Source organism: Dendrobium catenatum, unplaced genomic scaffold (assembly GCF_001605985.2).
Source record: "Dendrobium catenatum unplaced genomic scaffold, ASM160598v2 fragScaff_scaffold_1628, whole genome shotgun sequence".
NCBI lineage: Eukaryota > Viridiplantae > Streptophyta > Magnoliopsida > Asparagales > Orchidaceae > Dendrobium > Dendrobium catenatum.
Window position 1 is genome coordinate 30,523 of NW_021320090.1, and position 13,028 is coordinate 43,550.

Genomic DNA, 13,028 nt, shown 5'->3' on the forward strand with positions numbered 1-13,028 from the left:
GGGAGGAGTTGAGGGCAGAGAGAAGATTTCGTAGTTTGATCGAAAGGGTGTGGGAAGAGAGATCAGGAAGGGGGGAACTTAAATAGCAGAAGAGGCTTCCGTTGCTAATTTCTGGTCGAAACGAAACCACGGGAGACTTGTGGCGGAACCTTGGACCGGAATTAACGGATTTAATTCCAGCGGCTCGGGGGAATGGGCGCGTTCCGTCTTCCGTGGGACCGGAATTAGCGGATTTATAATCGCTGCCGCTTGTAAAAAGGAAAAGTTTGTGAATGGAGCGGAATATTAATTAAATTAGAGGTCGAATCTTAATACCTAAATGTGAGAAATACGAACGTTACGTATTTTAGAATACTTCAAATTATTTTTTGGAGCCAACAAATACGCGAAATTATTCTTCGAAGCCAGTAGATTTTGTGAAGTGGTTTAATACTGTCATTAGAATGCGTTCAACAATTTCATGCAATCAAAAAGTTCTCGCAGTGCCGCCCGCTCTCACACTATGCATCCACTATTAAGCCATTTATTAATCCGTATGCACACAGGGGCGGATCTACAGTGGGGGCCCTAGGGGCACGGGCTCTCACTGGCCCAAAAATAAAAATTAGGCTATTTTAAATTACATTAATATAATTATTAATAGATATAAGATTTAATTTAATTTGTAAAACTAATTCTCTGCTCTTGTTCCGCCACCGCCTCCGCCTAATTTTATTTTTTTTCTGAAGTTGGCACTAGGCAGCGTGCTCTCTCTCTCTCTCTCTCTCTCTCTCTCTCTCTCTCTCCCAACCCATAAATAATAAGATATAAAATGATATATCTATTTTTTTTAATGGGAATGCATATAATTTTAAATGTATTTTTATAATTTTTCATTAAAAATATGACTCATGATCTGTGTTTATAATGAATACAAATTATATTTTAAGAATAATTTAATGTCTAATATTAATTTGTGCCCCCATACAAAAAATTTCTGGCTCCGCCCCTGTCTGCACATGTGCCTGCAAATTCGTCCTGAACTTGTAGATATTCATCCACAAATTAGGTATATACATGCACATACATATTATGCACAAAATAGGCACATGCACATGCAAACTCGTCTAAAACTTGTAGATATTTTGAATCCAAAGCAAATTTAGTGCAGCAAATGAGGGAATATAAAGTAGGTATGAAGTTGTTTGTGCCAGATAAATTTATAGAATTACTAACTATTGACACATCTAAATAAAATTATTTTCTTACATTTTTGTTTTATGGTCAGATCCAATACTTCATTTAATTGCTATAAATAAAACAACAATGAAAGAACTACATCAAGCTATCATTACCAAAGCAATTAGGCAAGTAAGGAAATTTAAAATCAAGTTTGAGGGTAGAAGTTGCTACTTTTTAAAGGAAAGAAATTTAATAGTGAATTACTCTAATAGTATTAGATATTTTAAGCCACGCATTAATCCATCCAGCGAGTCAATTCCATCCAAAAATTAGGCATGCACATACACATGCAAATTCATTCTAAGCTTATAAGTATTCATCCATAAATTCGGGCTGCACATGTACATGTAATTATGCATGAAACAGACATATGCAATGCATATGCAATTTCGTTTAGATCTTGTAGACATTTTGGATCCAAAACAAATTTAGTGCGACTGCTAAGCTAATACAAAGTTGGTATAGAGTTGTCGATAGCTGATAATTTTATAGAATTATTAACTATTCACGCATCCAAATAAAATTATTTTGTTATATTTTCATTTTATGATCAGATACAATAGTCCATTCAGTTGCTATAAATAAACCATCAATGGAAGAACTACATCAATCTCTCATCACCAAAATAATTATATCACCAAAGCAATTATGCAAGCAAGAAAATTAAATATCAAGTTTGATGGCAAAAGTTGATACTTTTTTAAAGGCAAGCAGTTTAATAGCGAGTTACTCTAATTGTATTACATATTTTAAGCCACAAATTAATTCGTCAGGTGAATCAATTTCATCCACAAATTAGGCCTGCATGTATATATGCAAATTCATCTTAAGCTCATATATATTTATACATAAATGAGGCCTATACATGCACGTGTAGAATATGCACAAAATAGGCGAATGCACATGCACATGCAAAGCAATTTTAGTGCGGCAAATAAGGGAATAAAAAATAGGTATGGAGTTGTTTATTTCCAATTATTTTATAAAATTATTAATAATTCACACATCTAAATTAAATTAGTTTATTACATATTCATTTTATGGTCAGATCCAATACTTTATTTAGTTGATATAAATAAATTAACGGCAAAAGAACTACTTTAAATTCTTATTACTAAAGCAATTAGGCAAAGCAAGGAAATTTAATATCAAGTTTGAGGGCAAAAGTTGTGCATTTTGAAAGATAAAGAATTTAACAGTTATTTATTATAATAGTATTACATATTTTAAGTCATGCATTAATCCGTCTGGGATGCTAATTTCGTCCACAAATTAGGCATGCACATGTAAATTCGTCATGAGCTTGTAGATATTCATTCATAAATTAGACATATACAAGCACATGTAAAGTATGCACAAAATAGGCACATGCAAATTTGTTTTGATCTTGTAGATATTTTAGATCTAACACAATTTTTGTACAACAAATGAGCGAATACAAAATAGGTATAGAGTTGTTTAAGATCTATAATAATAATTTTATAGAATTATTAACTATTTACATGTTTAAATAAATTTATTTTGCTATATTTTTATTTTATAATCAGATCCAACACTCCATTTAATTGCAATAATTAAACTAGCAGTTGAAGAAGTACATCTAGCTCTCATCACCAAAAAATTTAACTAACAACAAAGGAAATTGAATATCAAGTTTTAGAGCAAAAGTTGCTACTTTTTAAAGGTAAGCAATTTAATAGCAAGTTACTCTAACAGTATTAACTATTTTAAGCCATACATTGATCAGTTCGATGAGCCAATTTTGTCCACAAATTAGACATGCACATGTACATGTAAATTTGTCCTGAGCTTGTAGATATTCATCCACAAATTTGGTCATTAATGCACATGTAAATTATGCACATGTACATGAAAATTCGTTTGGTGCTTGCAGATGTTTTGGATTCAACGCAAATTTAGTGCGACAAATGTGTAAATACAAAATAAGTATGTAGTTTCTTGTGGCTGATATATTTATAGAATTATTAAATATTCAGATATTTAAATAAAATTATTTTATTTTATTTTTATTTTATGATCAGATCCAATACTCCATTTAGTTGTTATAATTAAACCAGCAGCAGAAGAACTACATCAAGCTATAATCACCAAAGAAATTTAACAAGAAATTGAACATAAAATTTTAGAGAAGATGTTGCTATTTTTTAAAGATAATCAATTTAATATTGAGTTACTATAATAGTATTACCAATTTTAAGACACACATTAGTCCAGCAAGTTAATTTCATCCACAAATTAGGCCTGCACAAGCACATGCAAATTTGTCCTAAACTTATAAATATTCATCCACAAATTAGGCCTGCACAAGCACATGCAAATTTAGTGTGACAAATGAGTAAATGAAAAGTAGGTATGAAGTTGCTTGTGGATGTTCTATTTATAGAATTATTAACTATTTACGCGTTTAAAAAAATTATTTTGTTACATTTTTATTTTATGATCAAATCTAACACTATATTTAGTTATTATAATTAAATCAGCTGCTGGAGAAGTACATCAAGCTCTCACCACCAAAGAAATTTAGCATGAATGGAAATTGAGTAACAAGTTTTAGAGTAGAAGTTGCTACTTTTTAAAGGTAATCAATTTAATAACGAGTTACTCTAATAGTATTACCTATTTTAATTCACCTATTGATCTGTTAGGTGAGCCAATTTTGTCCACAAATTTGGCATGCACATGCACATGCAAATTTGTCCTGCGCTTGTATATATTCATACAAAAAATTTGGTCAGTACATGCACATGCAAATTCTTTTGGAGCTTGTAGATATTTTGGATCCATAGAAAATTTAGTGCGGAAAATGAGTAAATACAAAATATGTAATGAGTTCTATATGGCTGATAATTTTATAGAATTAACTATCCACACTTTTAAATAAATTTATTTTGTTACATTTTTGTTTTATGGTCAAATTCAGTACTCTGTTTAGTTTTTATAAATAAATCAGTAACAGAAGAACTAAATAAAGCTCTTATCACCAAAACTGTTAGGCAAGAAAGAAAATTGAACATCAAATTTGAGGTGAGAAGTTGCTATTTTTTTAAAGGTAAGCAATTTCATAGGGAATTACGCTAATAGTATTACCTATTTTAATCCACACATTAATCCATTCGGCGAGCAAATTTTTTCCATGAATTTGGCCTTCACTTGCACATGCAAATCTGTCCATTGCTTATAAATATTCATCTGCAAATTGGTTATGTACACACATATATAAATTATGCACAAAGTATAAAAGTTAATATAAACATAACACTCCAAATTTGGCTACTTACAAAACTAACAAACTTCTAATTATCATTTTTTAAATTTTCATCAAATATAAAAATGCACAATAAAATTAAAACATGTATTTTTTTTGTCAAATTCTCAATAATTTGACTCTGATTTGCTCAAAATACAGCATCTTAATAGTTCAAAAAGTAATATGCATACTAGTTATGTAAATAGATAAAATTTGGATGTTATTTAAAGGTAAGTAATTTAATAGCGAGTTACTCTAACAATATTAACTATTTTAAAGGTAAACAATTTAATGGCTTACTTTTTAAAGGTAAGCAATTTAACAGCGAGATACTCTAACAGTATTAACTATTTTAAGTCATACATTGATTAGTTCGATGAGCCAATTATGTCCACAAATTAGACATGCACATGCACATGTAAATTTGTCCTGAGCTTGTAGATATTCATCCACAAATTTGGTCATTAATGCACATGTAAATTATGCACATGTACATGGAAATTCATTTGGAGCTTGCAGATGTTTTGAATTCAACGCAAATTTAGTGCGACAAATGTGTAAATATAAAATAAGTATGTAGTTTCTTGTGGCTGATATATTTATAAAATTATTAAATATTCAGATATTTAAATAAAATTATTTTATTTTATTTTTATTTTATGATCAGATCCAATACTCCATTTAGTTGTTATAATTAAACCAGCAGTAGAAAAACTACATCAAGTTCTAATCACCAAAGAAATTAAGCAAGAAATTGAACATAAAGTTTTAGAGCAGATGTTGTTATTTTTTGAAGGAAATCAATTTAATAGTGAGTTACTATAATAGTATTACCTATTTTAAGACACACATTAGTCCAGCAAGTTAATTTCGTTCACAAATTAGGCCTGCACAAGTACATGCAAATTTGTCATAAACTTATAAATACTCATCCACAAATTTGGTCAGTAAATGTACATGTAAATTATGCACATACACATACAAATTCGTTCGGAGCTTGTAGATATTTTTACTCCAACGTAAATTTAGTGTGACAAATGAGTAAATGAAAAGTAGGTATGAAGTTGTTTGTGGATGTTCTATTTATAGAATTATTAACTATTTACGCGTTTAAATAAAATTATTTTGTTACATTTTTATTTTATGATCAAATCTAACACTATATTTAGTTATTATAATTAAATCAGCTGCTGGAGAAGTACATCAAGCTCTCACCACCAAAGAAATTTAGCATGAATGGAAATTGAGTAACAAGTTTTAGAGCAGATGTTGCTATTTTTTGAAGGTAATCAATTTAATAGTGAGTTACTATAATAGTATTACCTATTTTAAGACACACATTAGTCCAGCAAGTTAATTTCGTTCACAAATTAGGCCTGCACAAGTACATGCAAATTTGTCATAAACTTATAAATACTCATCCACAAATTTGGTCAGTAAATGTACATGTAAATTATGCACATACACATACAAATTCGTTCGGAGCATGTAGATATTTTTACTCCAACGTAAATTTAGTGTGACAAATCAGTAAATGAAAAGTAGGTATGAAGTTGCTTGTGGATATTCTATTTATAGAATTATTAACTATTTACGCGTTTAAAAAAAAATTATTTTGTTACATTTTTATTTTATGATCAAATATAACACTATATTTAGTTATTATAACTAAATCAGCTGCTGGAGAAGTACATCAAGCTCTCACCACCAAAGAAATTTAGCATTTATGGAAATTGAGTAACATGTTTTAGAGTAGAAGTTGCTACTTTTTAAAGGTAATCAATTTAATAACGAGTTACTCTAATAGTATTACCTATTTTAATTCACCTATTGATCTGTTAGGTGAGCCAATTTTGTCCACAAATTTGGCATGCACATGCACATGCAAATTTGTCCTGCGCTTGTAGATATTCATACAAAAAATTTGGTTAGTACATGCACATGCAAATTCGTTCGTAGCGTATAGATGTTTTGGATCCAATACAAATTTAGTGTGGCAAATGAGTAAATGCGAATTAGGTATGAAATTACTTGTGACAGATATATTTATAGAATTATTAATTATTTACATGTTTAAATAAAATTATTTTATTATTTTTTTTTTTTATGATCAGATCCAACACTTCATTTAGTTGCTATAATTAAATAAAAAACATAAGAAGTACATCAAGCTCTCTTCACTAAAGTAATTAGGCAAAAAAGAAAATTAAATATCAAGTTTTAGAGCATATATTGCTACTTTTTAAAGGGAATCAATTTAATAGCGAGTTATTCTAATAATATTACATATTTTAAGCCACCCATTAGTCCGCCGAGTCAATTTTGTCCACAAATTAGGCCTACACATGCATATGCAAATTTGTTCTGAGCTTTTAGATATTCATTCACAAATTTGATCAGTACATGCACATGTAAATTGTGCACATGCACATGCAAATTCGTTCGGAGCTTGTAAATGTTTTGGATCCAACACAAATTTAGTGCGGCAAATGACTAAATGCAAAGTAGGTATGAAGTTTCTTGTGGCTGATATATTTATAGAATTATTAACTTTTCACATATTTAAATAAAATTATTTTGTTTTATGATAAGATCCAACACTCCATTTAGTTTCTATAATTAAACCATTAACAAAAGAACTACATCAAGCTCTGAGCACCAAAGAAATTAGGCAAGAAAGGAAATTGAATATCAAGTTTTATAACAGATGTTGCTACTTTTTAAAGGTGATCAATTTAATAGTGAGTTACTCTAATAGTATTACATATTTTAAGCCACACATTAGTCCGCTGAGTCAATTTCGTTTATAAATTAGGCATGCATATGTACATACAAATTCGTCATGAGCTTGTAGATATTCATCCACAAATTTGGTCAGTACATGCACATGTAAATTATGCACATGCACATGCAAATTCGTTCAGATCTTGTAGATATTTTAGTTCCAACACAAATTTTGTGTGGCAAATGAGTAAATGGAAAGTAGTTATGGAGTTGCTTGTGGATGATCTATTTATAGAATTATTAACTATTTATATGTTTAAATAAAATTATTTTGTTATATTTTTATTTTATGATAAGATCCAACACTCTATTTAGTTGCTATAATTAAATCAGCTGTCAGAGAAGTACATTAAGCTCTCATCACAAAAGAAATTTAACATGAAATAAAATTGAATACCAAGTTTGGGAGCAGAAGTTGCTACTTTTTAAAGTTAAGCAATTTAATAGCGAGTTACTCTAATAGTATTACCTATTTTAAGCCACCCATTGATCTGTTAGGTGATCCAATTTCGTCCACAAATTTGGCATGCACATGCACATGCAAATTTGTCATGAGCTTGTAGATATTCATCCAAAAATTTGATCATTACATGCACATGAAAATTTCGTTGGAAGCGTATATATATTTTGGATCCAACGCAAATTTAGTGTGCCAAATGAGTAAGTGCGAAGTAGGTATGGAGTTGCTTGTGACTGATATATTTTTAGAATTATTAACTATTCATATGTTTAAATAAAATTATTTTATTATATTTTTATTTTATGATCAGATCCAACATTCCATTTAGTTGCTATAATTAAATCTGAAACATATGAAGTACATCAAGCTCTCATCACCAAGGAAATTAGGCAAAAAATGAAATTAAATATCAAGTTTTATAGCAGATATTGCTACTTTTTAAAGCTAATCAATTTAATATCAAGTTACTCTAATTATATTACTTATTTTAAGCCACACATTAGTCCAGCGAGCCAATTTTGTCTAGAAATTAGGTATGCACATGGACATGCAAATTCATCCTAAGTTTGTAGATATTCATACACAAATTTGGTCAGTACATGCACATGCAAATTCTTTTGGAGCTTGTAGATATTTTGGATCCATAGAAAATTTAGTGCGAAAAATGAGTAAATACAAAATATATAATGAGTTCTATATGACTGATAATTTTATAGAATTAACTATCCACACTTTTAATAAAATTATTTTGTTACATTTTTGTTTTATGTTCAAATTCAATACTCTGTTTAGTTTTTATAAATAAATCAATAACAAAAGAACTAAATAAAGCTCTTATCACCAAAACTGTTAGGCAAGAAAGAAAATTAAATATCAAGTTTGAGGTGAGAAGTTGCTATTTTTTTAAAGGTAAGCAATTTCATAGGGAATTACGCTAATAGTATTACCTATTTTAATCCACACATTAATCCATCCGACGAGCCAATTTTGTCCATGAATTTGGCCTTCACTTGCACATGCAAATCTATCCAGTGCTTATAAATATTCATCTGCAAATTCGTCATGTACACACATATATAAATTATGCACAAAGTATAAAAGGTATTATATACATAGCACTCCAAATTTGGCTACTTATAAAACTAACAAACTTCTAATTATCATTTTTCAAATTGTCATCAAATATAAAAATGCACAATAAAATTAAAACATGAATTTTTTTTGTCAAATTCTCAATAATTTGACTCTGATTTGCTCAAAATACAGCATCTTGATAGTTCAAAAAGTAACATGCATACTAGTTATGTAAATAGATAAAATTTGGATGTTATTTAAAGGTAAGCAATTTAATAACGAGTTACTCTAACAGTATTAACTATTTTAAAGGTAAACAATTTAATGGCTTACTTTTTAAAGGTAAGCAATTTAATAGCTAGTTACTCTAACAATATTAACTATTTTAAGCCATACATAGATCAGTTCGATGAGCCAATTTTGTCCACAAATTAGACATGCACATGCAAATTTGTCCTGAGCTTGTAGATATTCATCCACAAATTTAGTCATTAATGTACATGTAAATTATGCACATGTACATGCAAATTCGTTTGGAGCTTGTATATGTTTTGGATTAAACACAAATTTAGTGCGACAAATGTGTAAATGTAAAATAAGTATGAAGTTTCTTGTGGCTGATATATTTATAGAATTATTAAATATTCACATATTAAAATAAAATTATTTTATTTTATTTTTATTTTATGATAAGATCCAACACTCCATTTAGTTGTTATAATTAAACCAGCAGCAGAAGAACTACATCAAGTTCTAATCACCAAAGAAATTAAGCAAGAAATTGAACATAAAGTTTTAGAGCAGATGTTGCTATTTTTTGAAGGTAATCAATTTAATAGTGAGTTACTATAATAGTTTTACCTATTTTAACACACACATTAGTCCAGCGAGTTAATTTTGTCCACAAATTAGGCCTACACAAGCACATGCAAATTTGTCCTAAACTTATAAATATTCATCCACAAATTTAATCAGTAAATGTACATGTAAATTATGCACATGCACATACAAATTCGTTCGGAGCTTGTAGATATTTTTGCTCTAACATAAATTTAGTGTGACAAATGAGTAAATGAAAAGTAGGTATGAAGTTGCTTGTGGGTGTTCTATTTATAGAATTATTAACTATTTACACGTTTAAATAAAATTATTTTGTTACATTTTTATTTTATGATCAAATCTAACACTCTATTTAGTTATTATAATTAAATCAGTTGCTGGAGAAGTACATCAAGCTCTCATCACCAAAAAAATTTAGCATGAATGGAAATTGAGTACCAAGTTTTAGAGTAGAAGTTGCTACTTTTTAAAGGTAATCAATTTAATAATGAGTTACTCTAATAGTATTACCTATTTTAATTCACCTATTGATCTGTTAGGTGAGCCAATTTTGTCCACAAATTTGGCATGCACATGCACATGCAAATTTGTCCTGCGCTTGCAGATATTCATACAAAAATTTGGTTAGTACATGCACATGCAAATTCGTTCGTAGCGTATAGATGTTTTGGATCCAATACAAATTTAGTGTGGCAAATGAGTAAATGCGAAGTAGGTATAGAATTACTTTTGACTGATATATTTATAGAATTATTAATTATTTACATGTTTAAATAAAATTATTTTATTATTTTTTTGTTTTATGATCAGATCCAACACTTCATTTAGTTGCTATAATTAAATCAACAGCATAAGAAGTACATTAAGCTCTCTTCACTAATGTAATTAGGCAAAAAAGAAAATTAAATATCAAGTTTTAGAGCATATATTGCTACTTTTTAAAGGGTATCAATTTAATAGCGAGTTATTCTAATAATATTACCTATTTTAAGCCACGCATTTGTCCGCCAAGTCAATTTTGTCCACAAATTAGGCTTGCACATGCATATGCAAATTTGTCCCGAGCTTGTAGATGTTCATTCACAAATTTGATCAGTACATGCACATGTAAATGTTGCACATGCACATGCAAATTCGTTCGGAGCTTGTAAATATTTTGGATCCAACGCAAATTTAGTGCGACAAATGAGTAAATGCAAAGTAGGTATGAAGTTTCTTGTGGCTGATATATTTATAGAATTATTAACTTTTCACATATTTAAATAAAATTATTTTGTTTTTTGATAAGATTCAACACTCCATTTAGTTTCTATAATTAAACCAGCAATAAAAGAACTACATCAAGCTCTGAGCACCAAAGAAATTAGGCAAGAAAGGAAATTGAATATCAAGTTTTACAACAGATGTTGCTACTTTTTAAAGGTGATCAATTTAATAGCGAGTTATTCTAATAGTATTACCTATTTTAAGCCACACATTAGTCCGGTGAGTCAATTTCGTTCATAAATTAGGCATGCATATGTACATGCAAATTCGTCATGAGCTTGTAGATATTCTTCCACAAATTTGGTCAGTACATGCACATGCAAATTCGTTCAGATCTTGTAGATATTTTAGTTCCAACACAAATTTTATGTGGCAAATGAGTAAATGGAAAGTAGTTATGGAGTTGCTTGTGGATGATCTATTTATAGAATTATTAACTATTTATATGTTTAAATAAAATTATTTTGTTACATTTTTATTTTATGATAAGATTCAACACTCTATTTAGTTGCTATAATTAAATCAGCTGTCAGAGAAGTACATTAAGTTCTCATCACAAAAGAAATTTAACATGAAAGAAAATTGAATACCAAGTTTGTGAGCAGAAGTTGCTACTTTTTAAAGGTAAGCAATTTAATAGCGAGTTACTCTAATAGTATTACCTATTTTAAGCCACCCATTGATCTGTTAGGTGAGCCAATTTTGTCCACAAATTTGGCATGCACATGCACATGCAAATTTGTCATGAGCTTGTAGATATTCATCCACAAATTTGGTCATTACATGCACATGCAAATTTTTTTGGTAGCGTATATATATTTTGGATCCAACGCAAATTTAGTGTGCCAAATGAGTAAATGCGAAGTAGGTATGGAGTTTCTTGTGACTGAGATATTTTTAGAATTATTAACTATTCACATGTTTAAATAAAATTATTTTATTATATTTTTATTTTATGATCAGATCCAACATTCCATTTAGTTGCTATAATTAAATCTGGAACATATGAAGTACATCAAGCTCTCATCACCAAAGAAATTAGGCAAGAAAGGAAATTAAATATCAAGTTTTATAGCAAATATTGCTACTTTTTAAAGCTAATCAATTTAATATCAAGTTACTCTAATAATATTACTTATTTTAAGCCACACATTAATCCAGCGAGTCAATTTTGTCCAGAAATTAGGTCTGCGCATGGACATGCAAATTCATCCTAAGCTTGTAGATATTCATACACAAATTTGGTCAGTACATGCACATGCAAATTCTTTTGGAGCTTGTAGATATTTTGGATCCATAGAAAATTTAGTGCGGAAAATGAGTAAATACAAAATATGTAATTAGTTTTATATGACTCATAATTTTATAGAATTAACTATCCACACTTTTAAATAAAATTATTTTGTTACATTTTTATTTTATGGTCAAATTCAGTACTCTGTTTAGTTTTTATAAATAAATCAATAACAGAAGAACTAAATAAAGCTCTCATCACCAAAACTGTTAGGCAAGAAAGAAAATTGAATATCAAGTTTGAGGTGAGAAGTTGCTATTTTTTTAAAGGTAAGCAATTTCATAGGGAATTACGCTAATAGTATTACCTATTTTAATCCACACATTAATCCATTCGGCGAGCGAATTTTGTCCATGAATTTGGCTGCACATGCAAATATGTCCATTGCTTATAGATATTCATCTGCAAATTGGTCATGTACACACATATATAAATTATGCACAAAGTATAAAAGTTATTATATACATAGCACTCCAAATTTGGCTACTTACAAAACTAACAAACTTCTAATTATCATTTTTCAAATTGTCACCAAATATAAAAATGCATAATAAAATTAAAACATGTATTTTTTTGTCAAATTCTCAATAATTTGACTCTGATTTGCTCAAAATACAGCATCTTGATAGTTCAAAAAGTAACATGCATACTAGTTATGTAAATAGATAAAATTTGAATGTTATTTATATAATCGTCCTTTATATGAATGATTGCTAGAAAGGTACAAAGAAAAAAAAATTGTGCTGTAGGTTATTCTAAAACTTGAACTTATGATTGAGAGAAATAAGATTTGCTTGCCTTTTTAGAAGATATATGCATGT